The sequence below is a fragment of the Equus asinus genome, unplaced genomic scaffold, assembly GCF_041296235.1.
Source record: "Equus asinus isolate D_3611 breed Donkey unplaced genomic scaffold, EquAss-T2T_v2 contig_3, whole genome shotgun sequence".
In the NCBI taxonomy this organism is placed as follows: Eukaryota; Metazoa; Chordata; class Mammalia; order Perissodactyla; family Equidae; genus Equus; species Equus asinus.
The window spans coordinates 781289-798456 of record NW_027224960.1 but is presented as its reverse complement, the minus strand read 5'-3'; the positions used below and the strand labels follow the sequence as shown (position 1 = coordinate 798456).

The window sequence follows — 17168 nt, the reverse complement described above, 5'->3', positions numbered from 1 at the left end:
CTACATTTAAGCCTAATCCATTTCAAGTTAATTTTTGCAAGTGGTGTAAGACATGACCTCAGTTCCATTCTTTTAAATGTGAATATGCAATCATCCCAGCACCATTGATTGAGGAGACTGTCTTTTCACCATGGAGCATTCTCAACTCCCTTGTCAGATATTAGTTGACCACACAAGCTTGGGTGTATTCTGGGCTCTCAAAGCTCTTCTACTCATCTGTTTTTATGCCAGTATTGTAATATTTTGGTGACGATAGCTTTATACTATATCTTGAAATCTGGAACTGAGATTCTTCCAGCTTTGTTCTTCTTTCTCAGAATTTCTTTGGCTATTTGGGGTCTTTGGTCATTCCATGTAAACTTTAGGAGTATTATTTCTATTTCTGTAAAAATCGCCATTAGAAACTTGATAGTGATTCCACTGAATCTATAGATAGCTTTTGATACTATTGACATTTTAACAATATTAATTCTTCAGATTCATGAACACAGAATACTTTTCCACTTGCATTCTTTGATTTCCTTCATCAATGTTTTGTAGTTTTCAGCAGAGATCTTTCACCTCCTTAGTTAAATTTGTTCTTGAGTATTTTATTGTTTTTGATGCTATTGTGAATTGGATCAATGTCTTTGTTTCTTTTTCAGAAATTTTACTGTTTGTGTAAGAAATGCTACTGATTTTTGTATATTAACTTTGTATCCTATAACTTTACTCAATGTATTGATTAGATTTAACAGATTTTTGGTTGGATCTTTAAAATATTCTCCATATAAAATCATGTCATCTGCTACTAGGAACAATTTTATTTCATTCTTTCCAATTCTGATAATTTTTGTGTCTTCTTCTTGCCTGATTGCTCTAGCTAGGATTTCCAGTACTCTGTTGAATAGGAGTGGTGAGAGTGAGCACTCTGGTCCTGTTTCTAATCTTAGAGAAAAATCTTTCACCCTTTTGCTATTGAGTATGATGCTAGCTGTGGACTTGTCATATATGGCCTTTAATATGTTGAGATATGTTCCATGTTTAAATTGTTGAGTTTTTATTATGAATGGATGCTAAATTTTGTCAAATGCTTTTTCTGTGTCTATTGAGATGATTACAGGATTCTTTTCTTTCATTCTATTAATGTGATGCACCACATTGATTGATTTGCATATGTTGAAACGCTCTTGCATCCCAGCGGTAAACCCAACTTTAACACGGTGAATGATCTTTTTAATGCGCTGCTGGATTCAGTTTACTAGTATTGTATTGATAATTCGTGCATCGATATTCATCAAGGATATTGGCTTGTAATTTTCTTTTCTAGTAATATCTATTTCTGGTTTTGGTATCAGGTTAATGTTGACCTTGTAAAATGAGTTTGAGAGTGTTTACTTCTCTTCAGTTTTGGGGAAGAATTTGAGAAGGACTTTTTTAAAGTTTGGTACCATTCACCAGTGAAACTATCTGATCCTGGGCTTTTCTTTGCTGGGAGATTTTTGATTACTGGTTCAATGTCCTCACTAGTAATTGGTTTATTCATATTTTTTAATTCTTCCTGATTTGTTCTTGGTAAGTTGTATGTTTCTAAGAATTTTTTTTTATTTCTTCTAGGTTGTCCAGTTTGTTGACATATAGATATTCATAGTAGCCTGTTTTGATCCTTTGAATGTCTGTGGTATCAGTTGTAACGTCTTCTCTTTTAATTCTGATTTTCATTATCTGAGTCTTTTTTTCTTGGTGAATCTAGGCTAACTCCTTTCTAATGTATAATTTTCTTGATTTGGGTTCTTTCTCTTTTCTCCTTGGTTAATCTAGCTAAGAGCTTGTTTATCTTTTTAAAGAATCAACTCAGTTTGGCTAATCTTTTGTATTGTTTTTCTGTCCTCTTTAATTTATTTCTGCTCTAATCTTTATGATTTTCTTTTTTTCTGCTAACTTTGGGCTCAATTTGTTCTTTTTCTTGTTCCTAAAGATGTAGAATTAGGTCATTTATTTGGGATCTTTCTTGCTTCTTAATGTAGGGGCTCATTGCTTTGAAGTTCCCTCTTAGAACTCTTTTTGCTGCTTCCCATAAATTCTGGTATGTTGTGTTTCCATTTTCATTTGTCTCAAGAAACTTTTCTTATTTCCTCTTTGATTTCTTTTTTGATCCATTGGTTCTTCAGGATAATGTTATCTAACTTCCATGGGATTTTGGATTTTCCAGTTTTCCTCTTGTTTTGATTGCTGGTTTCTTGCCATTGTGGTCAGAGAAGATAGTTGGATGATTGCAATCTTCCTAAATTTACTATGACTTATTTTGTGGCCTAACATATGATATGTTGAAAAATATTTCACATGAGCTTGAGAAAATGTGTATTCTGCTGTTGCTGGACAGAATGTTCATTATATGTTTGTTAGGTCCATTTGATCTATACTGTTGCTCAAATTTACTGTTTTCTTATTGATTCTGTCTGAATGATCCATCTGCTGTTGAGAATGTGGTATTAGAGTCCCCAATAATTATTGTATTGCTATTTCTTTCTCTTTTTAGGTCTGTTAGTTTTTGTTTTATATATTTAGCTACTCAGATCTTGGGTGCATAAATATTTACAATTGTTCTATCTTCTTGATGTGTTGATCCCTTTATCATTATGTAATAATCTTATCTCTTTTGATCATGTTTAGTTTAAAGTCTATTTTGTCTGTGATAAGTATAGCTACCACTTCTTTTTTTGTTTAACTTTTGCTGAAATGTCTTTTCTCATCCCTTCACTCTCAGCCTATGTGTGTCCTTAAAATTATGATGAGTGTTTTGTAGGCAGCATATCACTGGGTCTTGTTTTTATCCATTCACCCTTTCTTTATCTTTTGATTGAAGAGTTTAATTTGATTAAATTTTAAGTAATTATATATAGGTAGGACTTACTATTGCTATTTTATTAATTGTTCTCTGGCTGTTTTATATATCCATTGTTCCTTGTTTCTCTTCCTTTTCCTGCTGTCCTTTTTTTGTGTTTTCAGGTTTTTGGTAACTGTATGCTTTGACTTTTTATCATGTTCTTTTGAAGAATTACTATGAGATTTTTCTTTGTGATTACCATGAGGCTTACATAAAATACCTTAAACTTATAACATCCTGTTTTGAACTGTTAACAATTTAACATCAATATATTTTACATTCTTTATATTTTGGTTTCTTCTCCTCCTCAAATTTTAGATTTTTGCTGCTACAATTGAAATTTTTTTAGTATTGTGTAACTAATGACAGATTATTGAATTTTTGGTTATTTTTGCCACGTTGACTTTTTTACCTTGTAAACTAGAGTTGTGAGTTATACACCACCATTACCATATTGCAGATTTAACTATGGCTATACATTTACCATTACCAGGGAGATTTGTGCTACTTTTTTGAGTTTTAATGATTTTTTTCTTTTGAGGAATATTACCCGTGAGCTAACTACTGCCAATCTTCCTCTTTTTGCTGAGGAAGACTGGCCCTGAGCTAACATCCATACCTATCTTCCTCTACTTTATATGTGGGACGCCTGCCACAGCACGGCTTGACAAGCAATGTATAGGTCCGCAACTGGGATCCTATCTGGCAAACCGCAAGCCGCTGAAGCAGAACATGTGAACTTAACTGCAGCACCACTGGGCTGGCCCCTAGTAGTTGCATTTTTAATTTTTTAAGGAAACTTCATAGTGTTTCCCATAACGGCTGATCAATTACATCCCCAGCAACAGTCTTCAAGTGGTCACGTTTCTCTAGATCTTCACCAATATGATGTATTTGGACTTTTTGATAGTAGCCATCTTAGCAGATTTGAGGTGATGTCTAATTGTGGTTTGGACTTTCATTTTCCCTATGATTGGTGAAATTGAGCATCTTTTCACATGTCTGTTCGCCTTTTGTGTATCTTCCTTGGAAAAATGTCTATTTATGTCTTTTGAGTGTTTTTTAATCAGGTTATTTATTTATTTACTTAACTTTTGAGTTGTATGAGCTTCTTATATATTTTGGATAGTAATCTCTTATGGTATATATGGTTCACAAATATTTTCTCTCATTCAATAGATTACTTTTTTATTTGTTGATTGTTTCTTTTGCCATGCAGAAACTTTTCACTTTGATGTAGTTCCATTTGTTTATATTTTTCTGTTTTTGCTTATACTTTTGTGTCGAAACCACAAGGTCATGGCCAAGAACAATGTCAAGGAGTTTTTCTCTGTTTTCATCTAAGAGTTGTTAGCTTCAAGTCTTACTTGTAAGTCTTTAATCCATTTTGAGTTGATTTTTGTACATGGTATAATATGGAGTCTAATTTCATTCTTTTACATGCAGATATTGTGTTTTCTCAACATTTATTGAAGTGACAATCCCTTCCCCACTGTGTATTCTTAGTGCCTTTTTCTTTTTAAAGATTGGCACCTGAGCTGACATCTGTGGCCAATCTTCTTTTTCTTCTCCCCAAAGCCCCCAGTACATAGTTGTGTACTCTAGTTGTAGGTCCCCTGGTTGTGCTATGTGGGCCGCCACCTCAGCATGGCCTGAGGAGTGGTGCTAGGTCTGCAACCAGGATCCGAACTGGCAGAACCCTGAGCTGGCAAAGCTTAATGACTCGGCCATGGAGCCAGCCCCTTCTTAGTGCCTTTGTAAAAATGTTAGTCAGGTTTATTTCTGTTCTCTTTTTTTCTTTTTTTAGTGTCCTACGTCTTTTTTATGCCATTACCATATGGTTTTGATTACTATATCTTTGTAACCCAGCTTGGAATCGGCTTTGTTCTTCTTGATCAAGATTGCTGTAGCTATTTGGAGTCTTATGGGTTCCATGCAAATTTTAAGATTTTTTTTCTATTTTCTTGGAAAAATGCCATCGGATGTTGATAAGCATTGCTTTGAATCTGTAGACCATTTAGGGTATAATGGACATTATAACAGCATCGATTCTTTCCATGCTTGAGCACAAGATATCTTTCAGCTTATTTGAGTCTTCTTCAGTTTCTTTTATCAATATTTCATAGTTTTCAGTGTACAGATTTTCACCTCCTTTAGTAAATTTATTCCTAAATATTTTATTCTTTTTGATGCTATTGTAAATGAGATCTTAATTTCTTTTTCAGGTAGTATATTGTTAGTGTATAGAAATGTAACTTATTTTTGCATATTAATTTTATATCCTGCAAGTTTATTGAATTCATTTATTGGTTTTAACAGTTTTTTGTGGAGTCTTTAGGGTTTACTATATGTAAGATCATGTCAACTACAAACAGAAAAAATTTTACTTCATCCTTTCTTATTCAGATGCCTCTTATTTATTTTTCTTTCCTAATTGTTTGGCTAGGATTTTAGTCCTATGTTAAGTAGAAGTGGCAAGAGTGGTGCCCTTGTCTTGTTCTTAATCTCAGAGAGAAAGTGTTCAGCTTTTTCTGTTGAGTATGATGTTAGCTGTGGGTTTGTCATGCATAGTCTCTATTATGTTGAATTGCATTCTTTCTATATCTAGTTTGAGAGGTCTTTTTTCAGTTTTATTGAGATATAACTAACATACATCACTGTATGAGTTTAAGGTGTACAGCATAAATGTTTGACTCACATATATTGAGAAGTGATTACCACAATAAATTTAGCTAGCATTCATTATCTCACACAGATACAATAAAAATACATGGAAATAAAATAATATTTTTTTCTCGTAGTGATAACTCAGAATTTACTCTCTTAACAACATTCGTATATATCACACAGCAGTGGGAACTATAGTTATCATGTTTGATCCTGAAATGATGGTAAGTGTTTTTCACATACTTTCTCTGTATCTATGGGAATGATTGTATGATTTTTATTCTTCATTTTGTTAATGTCACATTTATTGATTTCCACATATTGAAACATCCTTTCATCGCAGGGATATGTCCTACTCGATTATGGTATATGATCCTTTTAATATGCTGTTGAATTCAGTTTGCTAATTTTTGTTTGAGACTTTTTGCATGTATGTTTATCAGCAATATTAGCCTGTAATTTTCTTTTCTTCTAGCGTGCTAATCTGGCTTGGTAACAGGATAATTCTGGTCTTATAAAATGAGTTCGGAAGTGCTCCTTTCTCTTCCGTTTTTTGAAACAGTTTGAGAGGGATTGGTGTTAATTCTTCTTTAATCGTTTAGTCAGATTCACAAGTGAAGCCATCTGATCCTGGACTTTCATTTGTTGGAGGATTTTTGATTACTAATTCAATCTTATTCCTTGATATTAGTCTGTTTGGATTTTCTACTTCTTTTTATTTCTACTTTTTTGTTCAATTCATTTAAACGAGACAAAAACAAACAGCAATTTAACTATTTCTCCCATCTCCTTCCTCCCACCCCTGGCAACCACCAGTCTGGTCTCTGTATCCATGAGCTTATATCTATCTATTTATCTATCTATCTATAGTATATAGCATACATATCTAGCAGACATATTATAGAGTATATACATGGTGTATAGTACATAGTGTGTATAAATAGTGTGTGTTTGTATAGATATATTCCACATATAAGAGAGATCCTACAGTATTTGTCTTTCTCTGTCTGACTTATTGTATTTAGCATAATGTTCTCAGGGTCCAACAACATGGTCACAAATGGCAAGATTTCACTCTTTTTTATGGCTGAATAATATTACATTGTATATGTAGATATCATTTCTGTTTCCTCATGACAGTCTTGGTAGATTTTACATTTCTGGAAATTCATCCATTTCTTCCAGATCATCTAAATTGTTAGCATATAGTTGTTCATAATAATATGTAATGGGCCTTTTTATTTCTGTGGTATCATTTGTAATGTGTAATCTTTCATTTTTGATTGTATTTTTGACCCCTCTTTCTTTTTTTTCTTGATTAGTCCAGCCAAATTTTCGCCAATTTTGTTTCCCTTAAAAAAAAGAAGCATTTCTCAGTTTAATTGATCTCTTTTATTGTTTTTAGTCTCAGTTTTATTTCTACAACAAACTTAGGACTTAATTTATTCTTTTACTAGTTCTTTGGAAACTTCAAGGTTAGCTTGTTTATTTAAGGTTTTTTTTTTTTAATGCAGACATTAGCCCCTATAAAATTTCTCCTTTTAACTATTTTCATTCCATCTCAAAAGTTTAGTATGTTGAAGTGTAGTTTGAGATTTTAAAATTTATTATATAAATTTATTATACTAAACAGAATAATTTCAACTAAAGCTTGCATGGTAATAACTTTATATTAGTCAACTTTCTCTTTCACCAGTCCCCTCTTTTCTAGTGTTAAAAAATATACAAGATGTTTCCATTTCCAACATAAAAACAAATTAATTAAAAATGGTCTAAGTTTTGGGAATTGTTACATTCAATGACTTGAATGAATCTCCAGACAAGTATGCTCAGTGAAAAAAAGCCAATCCTGAAAAATTATATAGTGTATAAAACTCCTCTCATATAATATTTATGTAATATACATAAATTCATGTAATTCATGATGGAATTATAGAGTTGAGAATAAATTAATGATTTCCACGAATTAGGGGAGGGTGTGTTGGTGTGGCAGTAAATGGCAAACTGATGGACTCTCATGGTAATGAACCTGATCTCTATCTTGACCACAGTGAAGGACACTCTAACCTACATTCATAATAAACTTACATAGAACTAAACGCACACACCTACACACATACTTTCGAGAAAAGTAAAACTAGGAAAATCTGAGAAATATTGATAAATTTTATCAATGTCTCTGTGTTGGTTATAATTCTTGTTCTTTAGTTTTATAAGATGTCATCCTTGAGGAAAGATGGGTAAAAGTTACTTAGTATCTCTCTGCATTATATCTTACAATAGCATATGAATCTAAAATTACTTCTCAAAAGAAAAGAGTTTAAATTAAACAACAACAACAAATCAAGTATTTATACAAACAACATGGGTGAATCTCAAAAACATGTAGAATGACAGAATTCTTACTCAAAACTGGATGCCATAGAACTCCACTAGTATAAACTTCCAGAAAACAAACTAATCCAAGATGGTAAAAAGTCAGAACAATGTGGAAGCTTCTGGGGTTTGGGGCAAGGATTAACGGGAATGGGCGTAGGAGGAAGAAATTTTCTGCAGGATAAATTCAACACACTACGTGGGTGTATGCATTTGCCAGAATTCATTGAGTGGTACATTTAAATTTGTGTATCTGACTGTATTTAAGTAAAAATATAGCATATGTAGTTTTACATACCAATTTTTTAAATTGAAAATATAGAAATAAAATTTAAAAATAAGCAAACAACTCTAGTTAGTTAATATTATATATCTATCCTCAGATGTTCAGGGGCTAAAGTGTACCAGTGTCTGAAATTCACTTTGAAACAAATAAAATAAATAAAATGGACTAAATGGAGAAAGGCATTCATAAATATATAGATATGTGATAAATAAAAAACAGTTAAATGAAGATAGAAATATGAGCATTGACGGTATATAAGTCTTTCAACTTATTCATTTATAAAGTAATTTTCATACTCCAATGTTGGGAGAAAAACAAAAATATCAAAGAATATATAAAAACAAAAGATGTAGCAGCGTGGGCGGGTCGCGCGGGCTGCGGAGAGGCGGGCCGGGCGCGGAGCAGGGGAGAGGCCCGCGGCGGCGGCGGCGGCGGCGGCGGTGGAGACTGGCCCTGGCGGCTCGGGCCCCGCATCGGAGCAGGCCTCGCGGCGCTCCCCCGGCCGGCGCGCTGGTCAGCGAGGCCCAGGCCGCCCGCCGCGGCGCGGGGAGCGATTGTTACTTTAGCTGATGGGTGCTTATCGGACGGCCCACATGGAGAAGAGCTTCATCGCTGCAGAAAGTGCTGTTGGACAGCGCTGATCTGGACTCCTGTCTTAGCCTTGGTTGTGGATGTCATGTTCTTGAAATCATGAATCCTGTTTATAGCCCTGGTTCTTCTGGGGTTCCCTATGCAAACGCCAAAGGAATTGGTTATCCAGCTGGTTTCCCCATGGGCTACACAGCAGCGGCTCCCGCCTACTCCCCCAACATGTACCCTGGAGCGAACCCCACCTTCCAAACAGGTTACACTCCTGGCACACCTTACAAAGTGCCCTGTTCCCCCACCAGTGAGGCAGTGCCACCATACTCCTCCCCGAGCCCCTACCAGACCGCCGTGTACCCCGTGCGAAGTGCCTACCCCCAGCAGAGCCCATACGCACAGCAAGGCACATACTGCACACAACCCCTGTAGGCAGCACCTCCTCACGTCGTCCACCACACCACGGTGGTGCAGCCCAATGGCATGCCGGCGACGGTGTACCCTGCACCTATCCCTCCACCTACAGGCAACGGGGTCACCATGGGCATGGTGGCTGGGACCACTATGGCGATGTCAGCAGGTACCCTGCTGACTGCCCACTCCCCAACTCCTGTCGCCCCTCACCCAGTCACGGTGCCCACATATCAGGCCCCCGGAACACCCACCTACAGCTACGTGCCCCCTCAGTGGTGATCACCCTGCGATGTTTGAGGATGGAGCTGTGCGGTCACATAATGGAGGTTCCACAGCTGGTGCTGCAGGCCTGGCGCCTCCAGCCCGGACTTTCTTCCTAATGCTCTGACACTTAGCTAGCACTCCTGCGGCCCGCCCAGCAGGTCCCAGCGCCATGAGTCTCCAGCTGACTCTGGGTTGTTCTTACAGCAAATCCTGTTTTGTGGGCTGCCTGGCAATTTTTTAGCTAACTATAGTGATAAAAAGGGAGTATTAATCTATTCAGAATCATATCTAGTTGAATGCATGTTTAAAAAAACAAACACAAAAACAAAGCTTGCTCAATCTACCTGCAGTGACTGATGCAAACCCATCATATGCAAAATCCAAAGGAATGGAAAGTGTTTTACAGCTTGTATCCCTAATGCACTGTTGTAACGTATGCAAAGTCTTAAAGTTGTGCGTGTTAAAGTGAATTTCTTCATAGAGCAAAAAAAAAACAACAACAACAAAAGATGTAAAGATTTTGAATAACTCAGTTACACAAATACACAATTTATTAAATGACTATTGATTACAACCCATAAATAAGTTAAAATAAATTGAATATTTATAAGGAAAAAATAAGAAAGAATTATGCATTTAGAAATTGAGAACAAGTCTTCTAAGTTGCTATAGGTTTAGGAAAACGTAAAAAGAAATATATCAAGAGTTACGAAAAAGAAGGAGATGCTTTTTAAACTTGTAGGATACGACTGAAGACATATCGTAGAAGGGACATAAATTGTGGCCTGGATTTAATATTTAGTCACAGAAATACATTTACCGGAATAGTAGGCAATATATCTGGGGAAATAGGAGATATCTGAGAAAAACAAACTAAAAATAAAGTAAAACAAAACAAAAGTCTTGTGCCATATAAAAAATGATTAATTTACCATAAAGTAAAATTTAAAACAAATAGTAAACAGGTTCTGGAAGTTAAGGATAAAGATTTTATAAGAAACACAAAGGGAAAAAAAGTATAAGGAAAACTGGATGAAAATGCCAGATACAAAAATTAATTGTTAAAGAATATATAACTAAAACAAAGTGCTAATTAACAGAACAGACATAACCAGTTACTGATTATTCTGCTGAATTGTCACATAGTGTAACCCTCTCAGACAACATCCAGATAAACAAATTGCTTTAACATAATAAGCATCACCAAAATAAAGTAAGTAAATACACAGGAAGAAATATTTGAAGAAATAATGAAATTTTTTTCCCAGTTGAAGCAAGATTATATTTCCCCCTCAAAATTGATATGCAATGCCAAACATAATATAGTAAAAAAAATCTACACATGGGCATATTTGTAAAGTTTAAGACCATAAAAGGTAAAGAGAAAATTCTAAACTTTCTCAAAAGAATGCCTTACAAAACAAAATAATTATGGTCTCATCTGACTTTTCCGTGACAACACTGATACAATTTTAGCCTCATTTTTGCAATAAGGAAACTAAAAGGTTCAGTTATTTTCCCAAAAATACAGCAAATGGGAGAGCCTGTCAATGTTGTCCGAATTTATTCCTAAGTAGTTGGATCCCGAGTTTCCTATACTCATCACCATATACACTTGTGTGCGCTGCTCTATATGCGTGACTTTTATTTGTCCTTCAACTAGTATCTACCCAGTTGAATGCAAGTACAATATGGCAAGCAATGTCCTCAGCACTTTGGATGCATCAGTGAAGAACAAAGACAAAAATGCTTATGGGTGCATTAGATACTAAACGTAAACATAATAAATAGGTAAATTCTATTGTATGCTAGAAGATCATCAGTGCTACAGTGAAAGGAAAAGTGGGACAAAAGTGAGGCCCATCAAGAGTGACGGGGGTGATAGTGGGGAGCTCATGCTAGGCCCCACTGAGTAGCTACCTTTGGAGCACAGACTGGAAAGAAATGAGGGAATTCACCCCATAGATTCTTGGAGAAAGAGCAGTCTAGTAAGAGGAACCTCCAAGTGCACCAGCCCTCAGGCATGACTGTGGACAGTGTGTTCTAGAATCACATGGATGCCTGTTTGGTTGGAAGGAAGAGGAGAAGGTGAGAGCAGTGAGAGATGAGGTCAGAGGGTAAGTAGGACCTACACTGGTAGGGTCCTGGAGGCCTTCATGGGGACCATGGCTTTGGCTCCAAGGTTGCTGGGAAGCTGTTGCAGGGCTTTGAGCTGGGGAGTGCCATGATCTGACTCTCACATAGGACTCGGGCTACTCTGTTGAGGGTAGGTTGCTGAGGGACATGGACTGAAGAAGGGAGATTAGGCAAACATTTCAGAAATTCGAGTGAAAGTTATGAGCAGCTCAGAGCAGAGTGGTAGCTGTGGAGGTGCTGAGACGTCACCAGATTCTGGGTGTGTTTGGAGGTAGAACCAACAGAAAAGCTGGTGGACGGGACACAGAGTGTGTGCAGTGAGAACCCTCATGGGTGACCTCAAAGCTTTGGGCTTGAGGCGCTGAAAAAAGTCACTGCCATTCAAAGTACTGAGGAAGGAGGTGCTGGGGCAGTATGGGATGGGGGATCAGGATACAGGTTTGGACTTATGATGTCGGAGATGTTTAAGAGCCATTCAAAGGGAAAGGTCACCTAGACAGGTGGATGAGTGACTGAATCAGCAAGCAAATATATATGAAATCTTTAGGAACCATCAAAACAAAGGCAAACAACCCACTAGAAAAAAAGTGTGCAAAAGGAATGAACAATAGTGTAACAGAAATTGTGGATGACCAATAAACATATCAAATACCACTGAGTATAATTAATAATTATGGAAATGAAAATGAAAGCATTAGGTAGTATTCCACACCTGCTATTTTTTTGTCAAATACTCAAGTGAGCGAACGGACCAGGTTTGGATGCTGATGTGACACACAGTGAACTCGGATGCATTGGGGGAGAAGCATAAATCTGTGCAATCACTGAAGAATAATCAGGAATTACCTGGTAAAAGTTCTACAATCATTTATTTTTGTCTTAAGTGTTCACTGTAAAACAATTTCTACTTTCATAAGGAGACTTGTCTAGATACACTCATTGAACTCTTATTTGTAATTGCAGCAAATTAGAGGAAAACACCTGAGTAGATTGTGTTTAAACAACGTAAATCTATACAGAAGTTATTATCCTTTTAAGTGATTTATAAACATCGGCACATCAGCGTATCCCAGGACAAAAGGCAGGAAAAGAAAAGACGAACACTTTCAGTGTGATTCTTTGAATATAAAGCTCAAAAGAGGCACACACGTATTTGAGGATACAAACACTTATGATAAGGTTATAAAGAAACCAAAGGATTGACTGAAACAAATTTAAAAATGTAGCTCTCTGGGAAATGTAGGAAGAGGCCACCAGGGGTTTGAATGGATTGCTGATGTATATTTCCTATATATGTGATGATCACAGGTTATTACATTTTATTTTAAATGTGTAAATATTAATAAGATGTATTCTCTGTGTGTACAATATATTTCATAATAAGAATTAAAATAATTTTAATTTTAAAAGTTTCAAAAATCAGCACAAAACCACTAAGGAGACTTCACCTTGTGGTTCTACTTCACCATATTAACGAGTACACTATTGTCATCCCACTCTCGATATACTTGCAAACACAGACCTGCTTCTGTTAAGCAAATGATCCACTCACTGCGTTCCAGAAATAACCTAAATATGGCAAGCACTCAATAACATTTGCACCAAAGTAGACCGGAAATCAGCAGTTGATTTGAACATTCACAGCAATGGGAAGTCCAATGGCTAACAAATACGGGAGGAGATGATCACTTCCATACCTAATCCATAGACAGCAATAAAATATTACTTTATTCTCACCAGAATGATGATCAACGGTTGTGGGATCCCAAACAAGCAAAAAGATGATGGAGGACGTATTACTGTAGATGCGACAAAAAAAGTGCATAAATTTGGACCAACTTGTGGAAGAATCTTAAACAATTTCTGCTCCAGACACACCCCAAAGACTAATAGTATGCATATCAAATACATGTGTATTTACACGTTTGGAGAAAAGTTTTCTGTGACGAGAAACTCTAGTTAAATATATCTGCAGATCTGAAACAGGTGAAATGTTGCAGAATGGGTGGATCTGAACTACAGGCTCTGTCACTGGGGCAGAGGGCAGCAGCTTCCCAGAGATAGAGATGAACTGGAGCAAGACCCTTTATGTGATGTCGGAGGACGTGGTGGGCTTTTGCCTTTTGCAAAGGGCTAATACATATTAATCAAACTGATATCTGTGGTTAAGCTTTTAATGGGAAGTTTTGAGGTCAGGAATTTGAGGAGAAAGGCTCAGTATTACTGCAAAGGAAATAAGACAAACTGTCTTCTGGCTGTGGACCTGCTATGTCCACAATATCTGAATGGGGAACACAACTCAAGTCATGAATCATGGGAACCAGGTTTGAGTTTGAACCCCAGACGTCTGCTGAGAGGAAGTTATAAGCTGCTAGACAGAAAGGGTAAGCACAGATGGTGGGAGACAGAATATAATGTGTAAATGAGTTTGTCTGTGTATTTGTGTGACACAGAGAGAGAGATCCAAATAGTTGAGTCTAATGTTAAAAAAAAAATAACCCCAAACTACCATAGAAATAGGAACTTGTTACAGGTTGAATTTATATTGTGGATAAGAAAAGTCTTGCAACATACACATGCACACTTGAAATTTAATGAAATAGAAGTATAACTTCTATTTTAAAAGAACAGGAAATTTTGAAACAAATCAGGAAGGATGAAAGGAGAAAAATGAATGCAAAATAAACAAAACCAGAATCTTGGAAACGTAAAATATATGCACTGAAATAAAAAATAAAATAAATGGAATGCATTCTAGAATCAACATAGCCCAATAAAAATTTAGTTTACTAGAAGACAATAATGAGATATCTGCCCAGTATGTGACAAAGAAAAGAAGGTAAGAAATATAAAAAGCTGTTATAATATGGAGAAAATGAAGAGCGCATGGAGGTAAGGGGTAATAAAAATTAGCTATGAATTTTGCACCCTTTAATAAGATACACAAAGACTAAGCGCCATACAGTATGTTAGAAAATTGTATGACTTTCCAAATCATAATTAATTATCTGAAGTATTATTAACATCTGTTATATAATGTTATAATAATGATAATTATGTTATTATTATCTTAAACATTTATTGGATCCAAATACTTTCTTTCAAATTAGCACAAGAAAAAATGGGGGTGCAGAGATTGTGGGAGGCCTCAAACATGTTTCAATCCAAACGCTGTCTTTAAGTAGCTGGGAAGGTAGAAGCCCCCGTAGAAGACGAGGAATTTAATCTTGCGCTGGTGCATTACCAGAGCAGTAGGAAGGAGAGACAGCTAACAGCACTTTTCTTATCCTAAAAGTTCTCCAAGATAATCAATAATTTTCCTTCCATGAGTGCTGAAATTGAAGTACTGACTGAAATAAGTCAATTCATCCTATCCTATGATTTTTGTATTTTTTACTGACTTGACTGAATGTTTTACCAAATTGATACCATTTGTTGGGTTTTGTTTTTGAATAGTCTAGCCTCCATTCTTGGGCTTTATGAATAAGTGAAATGTGTGTAAACTTTAAACAATCAAATACCTTCTTATGAAGTAAAAGAGTTGAATAATATGTATTTCTACATCCAATAATATACCCAAGTATATTTTTATTTCAGTGATAGTTTTGGCATAAATGCTGACATGGTCAAAATATTGAAATAAAGCTATTATGAATCTGGAGTGATGACTTCAAGATACTGAAATAAGTGGTAATGTTGGAGAAAACAGTGCATCCTTGGAATGATGAACTTATTCCAACCGCCAATCATCAAGTACGGAAGAGCCTCAAGAAACATGAGCATAGTTGTTAAACGAGCCCACAACCACCCAGTGAGCTCATTTTGATGTTCTACTACTTTAAATTGAGCACACTGTTGTCCTTCCACTCCCAATATGCTTGTCAACACAGAAACACACCGAGTTTAATCAGACGCGAAAGGTCCATCCATTGTGTATGAGAATTGCATGAGGCAAACCTAAAACTTGTTCTCAAAGTTTCTTTTTTATCTCATGTTGCCAAATTCTCCTTATGTCCATGTGGGACCTCATTACTTTCCAAAATGCCTGGGAGAGCTGAGTTGGAAACCCTAGGGATGTTTTAACAAGCTGTTGTTTTTGGATCCAAACTACAGGTGCAAGTGCTTGTCATTTCTTCTACTTTGTTATACATTGTTATTTTTATAGTGCAGACTCTAACAAGTGCCCTGGTCTGTCCAGAAAGGAGTTGAACTGGCAGGGCTCCCAGCTCTCGGAAGTTGGTTAGCAAAGGAAACAAAGCTGCTTTCAAGCCTTTTTTTCATGTTATGTGACAGACAATGTATATCTTTACTCAGTCCCTGAGCCTTTAACCTGCCCTGTTTTTCGTAAATAGTCTCTGTGGGAGGCCAGGTGATGTTCAAGTTGGAGAAAACAAACCTCCAACTGGAAACTCCCTGTGAACAGTGTCCTGAGAACAAAGCAATCACACTGTGAATTCCAATTACTGGGTAATCCTGATGCCTTTTCTTTGCTCCCAAATGAAAGTTTTTTGGTTTTATTGTCGTTGTTCCATAAACCCCCTAACTCACCTTTGAAAAGCAGACAGAATATATTATTGAGTCCTCCGTTAACGCACAAGCCTCAGGAGAAACGACACTAACATTTATCAGCCCAATCATCATTGGAAAATCAATTTTGATTTTATAATCTACTTATACCCCACTCCTCTTCCATATTTTCTTACCGCCAACTCCCTTTAAACAAAGACTGGTCGCAGCACACAGACTAAATTACTTAGATAACTGATTACTGGTCAGACCACACACACAACTGTGGTTTAGCAACTGGCCAACCAGTGCCCCTGAGTTATCGATGTTACTTTGTAACATTCACAGAACAGAGGGTTCCTTGTGGATATTGAAAGCCTCGTCTAAGGGTTTCCTAGTTTCCACTCTTTTTGAATAGCCACCACTTTCATTTTGTCCTTACATATTTGTTTTGACAGGCATATATAACAATCTTCTTTTTCCAAGATATATGTAATAGTATACAGATAATATAGATAACATACACATTACATATAAATATATGTAAAATATTTTATCTTATATATAAAATAAATGTATATAAGAAGTGAAACTATTAAATATTTGGATAGCTTTGGTGTATAGTGTGTCAATATTTTAATTACAACTTGATATCTAACATTTACTCTATCTTCTAGATGCATACCAACAAATGCAGTTCTGAGATCTGCCCTCCAAAGCACATTTCTTTTATTTGCTATTTTAAAAATGTAATATTGTCATCCCAACCATATCCCTTGCTTGTCTCCACTTGATCTAATACATTCCATAAAGTAGATCTTATATGAAATCTTACTTCATCAGAGTTGAAAAGTGCATATTTAAAAACAGCCATTATAAAGAGGGACAAAAAGACCAAACGGGCCTTTCTTGTCTCACATCATTTGAAATTATTCAGGATAAAATATATAGAAATATAAGTTTTGTCAACTTTAAAGCTAATTTTATTATTTTTACCGTCAAAATGAGTTTATTTTGGAATAGCCAAAAGAGTTCCCATTTGGGACGCGCATGCTGTAGCGAACCACAGGC

The 17168-nt window shown here is 36.0% G+C and overlaps 1 pseudogene; it reads left to right on the top strand.

Annotated features, from left to right (window-relative positions):
* The first annotated feature begins 8861 nt into the window (after window positions 1-8861).
* LOC123289598 (myelin-associated neurite-outgrowth inhibitor-like) lies at window positions 8862-9904 on the top strand (annotated as a pseudogene).
* Window positions 9905-17168: the final 7264 nt, after the last annotated feature.